The sequence below is a fragment of the Papio anubis genome, chromosome 11, assembly GCF_008728515.1.
Source record: "Papio anubis isolate 15944 chromosome 11, Panubis1.0, whole genome shotgun sequence".
NCBI lineage: Eukaryota > Metazoa > Chordata > Mammalia > Primates > Cercopithecidae > Papio > Papio anubis.
Window position 1 is genome coordinate 122124415 of NC_044986.1, and position 8252 is coordinate 122132666.

At 42.5% G+C, this 8252-nt stretch overlaps 1 long non-coding RNA gene across 5 annotated transcripts; it reads right to left on the reverse strand.

Moving 5' to 3' along the window:
• Positions 1-775: 775 nt before the first annotated feature.
• LOC108587495 lies at positions 776-7983 on the reverse strand. Of its 5 annotated transcripts, none has more exons than XR_004177120.1 (5): positions 6067-7983; positions 3217-4098; positions 1770-2131; positions 1502-1594; positions 776-897 (listed from the first exon to the last, which is right to left on the reverse strand). It is a non-coding gene; the product is annotated as an uncharacterized LOC108587495 (long non-coding RNA). The 5 variants fall into 5 exon arrangements; XR_004177117.1 differs by lacking the exons at positions 776-897; positions 1502-1594 and having other exon boundaries at positions 1671-2131; positions 3217-3250; positions 3868-3955; positions 4036-4098; XR_004177119.1 differs by having other exon boundaries at positions 776-1594.
• Between the last annotated feature and the right edge of the window lie 269 nt (positions 7984-8252).

Consider the following 8252-nt stretch of genomic DNA (forward strand, 5'->3'; position numbering starts at 1 on the left):
TCTAAAACTTGTTGAGAGGTCAATCTCCATGTCTGCGTTTAACATGTAAGAGACGGATAGCACATGGTCTGCAGATAGCCAGCAGCATGGAGACCACTGCCCTGAGCAGCTCTGCTCAACACCGTGCACTGGGATGTAAGCAAAGATGAAGAAATGTAGGCAGAATTGTACTTCATGGAGGAAGACTCAAACCTAGTTTGGATATATACCAAAAGAGGATTGATTTGTGGATCAATGCAAGTCTAAAACCTAGGGAGTAGGAAAACTTAATTTTAATTGCCGGCAATAAAGTGGAAGAGTTCCTGGCACATAACAAGCACTTAACAAAAATGTGCTGAATGAATGAAAAAGTCCGTGAGCCAGCAGTGGCAGCCGGTGTTGAGAAGAGCATGGAGATAGAATGAATAAAGCCCCATGGGAAAGAATAGTGAGAGGGATTATGGTGTCCTGTACACACCTGGGAAAGGGGAGTAAAGGTGCAGATGTCATCAGATAAAATCAAGATGCAAAAGTTGTGAAGATTTAGGAATTAACCAAATGAAATGTAACAGAAAAATGTAGATTCACTGACCCTAGAAAAAAGTAAACCACACACTGGCTCAACCATATAAAAAAGACAAAAGACAGCCAGGCACGGTGGCTCACGCCTGTAATGCGAGCGCTTTAGGAGGTCGAGGCAGGTAGATCACGAGGTCAGGGGTTCAAGACCAGCCTGGCCAACATGGCGAAACCCCGTCTCTACTAAAAATACAAAACATTAGCCGGGCATGGTGGTACACACCTGTAGTCTCAGCAACTCTGGAGGCTGAGGCAGGAGAATCACTTGAACCGAAGAGGCAAAGGTTGCAGTGAGTCGAGATTGCGCCACTGCACAGTCCAGACTGGCGACAGAGACTCCTTCAAAGAAAAAAAAAAAAGACTCAAGGCCCTTCCTGGGCAGAAGCTCAGCAGTAAAATGAGGGTTCGCAGTCTTACATTTCATTGATAAAAGCACAGTGTGCAGACAAAAAAGTGACAGCCCTAAAATGCTCTGCTCGGGTTGTACCATTTTACAAGAGGTTTTGATAGAAAAGAGAATATCTGTAGGCAAGCATTAGAGTACCAAAAGATATGAAGATGTAATAACATAGAGAATGGTGAAGAAACCTGTGATGTTTCATCCACTAAAGAAGAATTTGGCTGGGGCAAAGGAGAGAGGGTGGTAAAGGCTCTGTACTCAGGTATTTCATGCTGTCTCTTGTAGAGAAAACATAAAGTTTATGTTTGTCATGGTGGAGGGAGAAGAGAGGGCTGTGCATACTAAGTTGTAGTGAGATTTTAATGTGGATAGAAGGAAACACTTTGTAATAGTCAAATTTATCCATAGCTAGAGCAAGACGTCCTCTCCGGAGGTGGTGAATTTTCCCCATTATGGGGGTGGGGGGTGTTCCAGAATAAACTGGGTGAGCATCTTTCAGAATTCTCCAGGGAGGAGTCCTGGATTGGGTGGAAACTGGAATACCTGTTGATGGGCAAGTTCTCCATGACAGAAGCCATCGTTTCATCAAAGAAGTATTTGCCGAGCAATGGTTATCTGCCTAGCACTGTCTGGGCGCTGTGGAGACAGCGAAGAAAAGGAAAAGGTTCTCACTTCTTGGAGTTTATTTTCTGCTGAGCAAATAATGAACATGTACCTGAATGGAAATTATATTTTAAGTGTCAAATCAAGTTTTCTTGTTAAGAACAAGACAATTCTTAGAAGCAGGATTTGAGGAAAGAAGAATGCTCACATGGCAAAGCCCTTCCTTTAATATGTTGAAGAGCATGTCTGGAAACAGAGTCACTCCACACTGGTGGGGGTCCTTCCAAACAGGGAGAGGAAGGAAGAAAGCTCTCCCCTCCTTATCGCAGGGCATTGTGGGACATTCAAGAGGAAAGGGAGTCGGTTTGATACCAAATTTTGAAATGATCCTTCAAGAATTGGCAGGTGACACTGATCTTCAATGTGTCCATGCAGGGAAGTATGGTGATATCTAAGGACTTGAGAGATTGACAGGCATTCCTCAAGAGGCCCCAAGGTGCAGTTCTACCTCCAAAGCTCCCCAGTCCTTGGCTGGACCACACTACTGCTTGTCCTATTCACACACCAACCCTGCAGAATGAGAAAGAGAATGTAATTGTGTGTGGGAGGGCCGGGCATGACAGAGGCTAAAATGAAAGATCAAATATTTAACTGAAGATACCAAATCACCTGAAAAAAAATTAAAAATATGAATACAAAATCAAGTATTAAAAGAATATTTAAAATAAGTAAAGAAATCACAATATCAAATTTTTTTAATTAACCAATACTAGAAAATTCATACACTCCAGAAGAGCAACATAAGATTTTTATTCATGAATTACTTGACACCTGTTTCCAATTCTCCTTTTCATACCTTTTTAGCTAAATGCTCTTCGATCACCTCTTCACATGTTGATGAATAATGAATATTTTTCTATAAAGAATATAGAGGCCAGGCATAGTGGCTTATGTCTGTAATCCCAACACTTTGGGAGACCAAGGGTGGAGGATGGCTTGAAACCAGGAGTTTGAGACCAGCCTGGGCAACATAGTGAGACCCTATCTTTACAAAAACAAAAAAAAATTAGCTGGGCATGGTGGCACACATCTGTAGTCCTAGCTACTCTGGAGACTAAGGCGGGAGATCGCTTGAGCCCAGTCGTTAGAGGCTGCAGTGAGCTACGATGGCACCACTGCACTCCACGCTGGGTGACAGAGAAAGAACCTATCCTTAAAAAAAATAATAAAACAATATAGATAATTTAGTCTTACCTCTAGCACAGTTGATTATCATTATTGATAGTTGGAAAATTCCTTTCTTTCATAACTTGCTGTTGAGGATGCCATGTAGGATGGTGATCAAATTTGGAAAAGGCCACATTTCATTCATGTGACCTGCCTCGTTTGGGGGATAATTTCCTACAGACCAGCTTCTGACTCTGTTCACAGCAAATTAGTTCCCACTTTGGTTATAAGTTTCTGATGCTGAGCAGCATGGGCCACACTTCTCTAACAATTTGACACCTGTTCCTGCACTGTGTTCAAGGGCAAGTCCAAGGGCACAGTGAGAAGAAAGTATATTGCAAAAGCCATTCTTACTCAGGGGTGCCCAGAAGGAACAAGCACTACGTAATCTGTCCCAATGCAGATACCCTAACTTGACTTGTACTTACCCAGATCCTCCAAATGCTTGTGGTCACTTCAATGCTAGTAAACACAAAGGAAATATAAAGGAGGAATACATGGTGAAAAGCATGGTCTTCATCAACTTCAGTACAAATACACTAGTTTTGCAAATATTATACAGAGGCCTATGCAAAAGTGTGACCTTAAATCTTAATCTTTGTTAACTCCAGGTAAATCTACCTTGACTAAAAGGGTAATTCTGTCATCTCTTTTTTTATTACAGTGGTTTTTTTCCCTCTCTTCCAGTCATTTTATTTACTCGCATTTCTTTTTAATGCTTTGGCTAAGGATAAAATAACTTGAAAGATTCATCATAATGACCTTTGTTCCTTAATTTAATGTTTATCTAGTTTTCACCATTAACATTTGACTGTAAGTTTTAAAAAGAGTTTTTAACCAGATATGGGTGCTAAATTTCATCAACATGCTTGGTCATGAAATCCTGTTATTGCAAGACAATTAATACTTTCCTCCAGCCCTTCTTAAGACCTTGAGGGAAATCAACTTAGAAGATGCCCTTCTTTGAAAGTTGAGAAGCATGCCATCACTTTCATACCTCCCCATGCAATTATCATATTCTCTGTGGAACCCAGGCCTTTATGGTCTTGCTTCTACCCTTTAGGAACATGAAATGGTACCTGGTCCTTTTCTGTCAGAGCTTAAAGACTGGATTAAAGATTATGGATCAAACGAGATCATCTCATGGGGCTTCAGAAGCAACAGAGGCTTGGAAAGAAACACATACGTCCCATCACATGAGGCTCTTGAATGAGAGATGCCATAGTTTAGTTGACTTTATTCTTTACCTGTTTCTTTACGTCGCTTATGTTCTTGCACCCCTAGTTGTCAGCAGCTTGGTTTTCCAGAATCTGAAGATGATTGTGAAAAACAAGGAGACAGTTATTGATCAGAAAATCAGTAAATAAAAAATCAGGAGGATGAATACTATTTTTATAATTTAACCTCTTAAAAATGGTAAGAAAAAAGTCAGAGAAAGGACAAGCAAATTGCGTACATTTGCCATTTTATAGTTCAGTTTAAGACTGTAGTAAACATCTAAATTGCTCAGGTCTAAATTAAAGCAAGGAGAAAAAAATCCAGTCCTATCTATATGTCAAAACTGAAGTGTTTTCAAGTAGATAAACTACAGTGTGGCCAGGCAAGGTGGGGACATGCCTGTAATCCCAGCACTTTGGGAGCCGAGACAGGCAGATTGCTTGAGCTCAGGAGAATGGTACCAGTCTGAATAACATGGCAAGACCCTGTCTCTACCGAAAATACCAAGAAATAACCTGGTGTGGTGGTGTGCGCCTGCGGTTCCAGCTACTTGGGAGGCTGAGGGGGGAGGATCACTTTAGCCTGGGGGTGTGTGGAGGTTGTAGTGAGCTGAGATTGCACCACTGTGCTCCAGCATGGGTGACAGAGTGAGATCCTATCTCAAAAAAAAAAAGACAGTGGTACTGTACATAAAACAGAGTTCTTGAGTCATCTAAAAAGAAGCCTTGGCTTGAAAACCACTCAGTCACCCAGCTGCCACCTGTAACCTGATGCGCTGAGGTGGACCAGCTGATCCAGGAGGGAGATGGTAGGACTCTCACGAGGCCCAGCACTCTCAGCACAGAACTTACATATGTGCAGCAAGAAATACAGACCTCCTGCCAACAACGGCTAGAGCAAGTGCTACAGCCAAGACCAAATGCCCATGCCTTGGTTAAAGGTTCTGCAGAGAGCTGTGGAACTTATTTGAGTTCCACTTTTTTTTTTAATTACTTCCTCAGTGGGCTGCCAGATGCTGCACATTCAGAGTCTGGTTATTTGCGCACATACCTTTGTTACTTCCCAACTCCACCCTTAACACCGGTGCTTTACGTTGTAAATGGAATGAAACCCATTTCAAATCCATGGACTTCATACCTCAGTCAGGCAGATCACAGTGCACTGGGCACCGTCAGCATGATGTGTATGTCCTCGTGCACACCTTCAAAAGTTCAGGATGTTCTAACTCACCTGTACCAACTAGGTCAGAAAAGAAGAACAACTCTTCTTGGGTTTTTATAGGACTAGATTTTTTCTATGGGCCATGGGGGCTTGGTCAGGACCACTTGTATCTGCTTACTTTAGTCCTGTCTGGAATGTCTCCTATAAGGCTTGAAATCATTCAGGAACATACTTTAGTTCGACATCCTCTCCCCATAGAAGGGTTCGAGAATCCTACTGTATAAGGTCTTAGGTACATATATACATATGATAAAAATAATATAATTAATAATAGGCACTTGCAGAATTTAACACTTCTCCAAAATCTTTATTAATACTCTATTATACTAAGTTATCTCATTCATTTTCATCTTCTCAGTATTGATCAGATATTAATCCAAAACAGATTTTTAAAAATAACTGTCTGAAGTCTCACTGTTTTACAAAATGTTATAAAAATACTTAATTTGTGACGTTTTTGTATAAATATTAACTCTTTCAAATATGCATCATCAAATATTTCCAAAATTGTTTCCAAATCCGATGTTCTAGTTGTGATATTCAGGAACTATGTACCCATTGAAACCAATAAATTTAGTGATGCCACACACCAGAGGAGCAGATGTACAGTTGAAAATGCTTTCTAAGTTCGTTCTGAATTTCACCATTTTATAAACTCTTCTTAAGTATCAAAGATGACAATGCTGGCTTAGGTCATTTCTTGTTCTGCAGTGCGATGATTCTTTTTCCTGTGCCATGGTGAGTTGAGGTTGACTCTGGCCATGAGAATGCCTGCTGGCCAGGTTTCTGATGGAATAAATTATTATTGAATAATGAACAATAATAAGAATATTACTTACTGTCTGCGTAGTGCTTACAGGAAGCAGTGATGTCTGTGCTGCCAGATGGCTCTCCGGATGGAGACACTTCTATCTTCCAGGAAGGTGAGCTGCTGGAGGCCGTCAGCTGAATCTCTCCCCAGGAATGGCTCTCACCCCAAGGAGTCATCTTTCCCAAGGTATATGCCCCTCCCTGGGGTGCATCAAATCTCATGGCTGTTTCCAGCGAGCTCTCAAGGCCTGGCACCTTCCCTCAAATGTGTATGGGCTCTCAGCTCCAGAGCGCCCGAATGAACAGCACAGGTCTCGCTTGCAGCTGCACCACAGCTAGGCGTCTGCCCTGCCCATCTGGCCTCTCCCTCCCTTAGGCAAGTTACTCTGGAGGGCACCCACCAGGATATCTGCTTCCCAGAACCTGCTTCCTGAGAGCCGCCCTATGTGCCTACCCTGTGCTGGGAATTGCTGGCCACTCTGCATATATTCTTTCTTCTATGTCAGTAATCTTATGAGGTAGATATCATTATACCCATTTGAGAGATGAGAAGAATGAGAGTTCAAAGCCATAGAAAACTAACAGCAGGTAAGGGTCTGAAAGAGGCAATGCTAATCCACAGCGGGCACTCTCTTCCCACCACGGCATGTGCCCGCTCCGACTCTGGGGTTTCTTTGGAGTCTTTCTAAAATGTATCCAACGCGAAAACCTACTAGGATCCGCAGAGGATTTTTGGATTAAAAAACAAATTTTACCGACTTAAAGAAAGAAAGAAAGATTCACCAGTAGCTGCAGAGTTGCAAATCCTGGTGAAAGAGTAGCTCTGGCCCTTCCCCTGAGATTTACCCGATCCCCTGTGACATCTCCTGTAGAGTGACTAGGCTTCTCTGCAGGATGTGACACTCACAAAGTGAGAGTTTTAAAGCTCTGTAGTGTGGTAGGTTCCCCACAGCAGAGGTGCCGGAGCTCTGCCCTGGAAGGGAAATGAGCCTTGGGTGAATCTGAATGGGCGTCTTAGGTGTGTGGCCTTCTTGCCAAACCCCTTAAACTTTGCATTTCCATTTGCTGGCGGAGACAGTAACACTCTCCACTCCTTGGTGTTGCTGCAGGGGTGAAGTAAATACTTGTGAATCTTTCATGAAAGGTGTTCAACACCTGCTATTTGTAATCATCGATTCGAATATATAAGGAAGTAAGAGCCATGGCCATTCCTAACTATTTGCATCATAAACAAAAATTAGAGTGTGGAAGTAGGCTGTGGCAATTCTTAGAAACGTCCTCAAAACTTTAGCTCAATCAGAAAGCTGTGAGAAGGCAGAAGTCCCTCCCGCCGTGGTCACAGTAAGGTTCCATTTAAGCCTGCAGCAGGAGCTGAAATCAGAAAACTCTTCCTAAGCAAGAAAGTGCGCTCGAAGAGTAGAAACCAACTCTTGATTTGTGTGCCCCAGTGGAAGCAAAATAATAGCTGATGGTTGACGGCCCTGGGGGCTGAAGTCATCTTTGGTTCTGAAGATTTCTCGGTGATAGGCCACTAGCACACGCATGCACAGGCGTGCGGGGTGGAAACTCACTAGTCAGGGGTGGGTGGAGAAGCTGGAAGGAAGAACACAGGCTGTTTGTTCCTTCTTGGTTCCTGGTTGGTGATCCTCGTACGGCATCAGGGGTATTTGCAGATTCCTTTTGTGAGGCAGAAGGAGAGAACTGAGAAAATATCCTCCTGGAAATAATTTTAAGTAACTACAATTATTTTTAAAAATTTAGAAGCTAATGTTTCATTTAATGACCAAGATAATGAAAATACTACCAAAAAAGCCATTGTGTGATTTCATGTTTTAAAATTCTGTCTCCAGAGAAAGTATTTGCTTAGCTACAGATGCCAAAGATGTCCTCCCAGGAGTAGTTTAGCTGTGCAGCAGAACATTATTAAGAAAAGCATCAATCCAGCGTCACATGAAGACAAAACCTGCAGTGATCAAATTGAAGGTCACTTTTAAAAAATAGAGACAGGATGCAACCTGGCAAAGTGCCATCTGTGAAGGCTTTGTGGCTTCAAGGCCACAAAAATAAAATGTGGCACAAAAGGATGCACTAGAGGTTCCAACCATTATCATGGAAGCATTCTGCAGAATTCCAGATGGCCTTGGGTCCCCAGCAGCTGTGTCTGGGAGGAGATGATTCCGGCATTGAGGACATCCCTGACAATGGATGCAGGTCA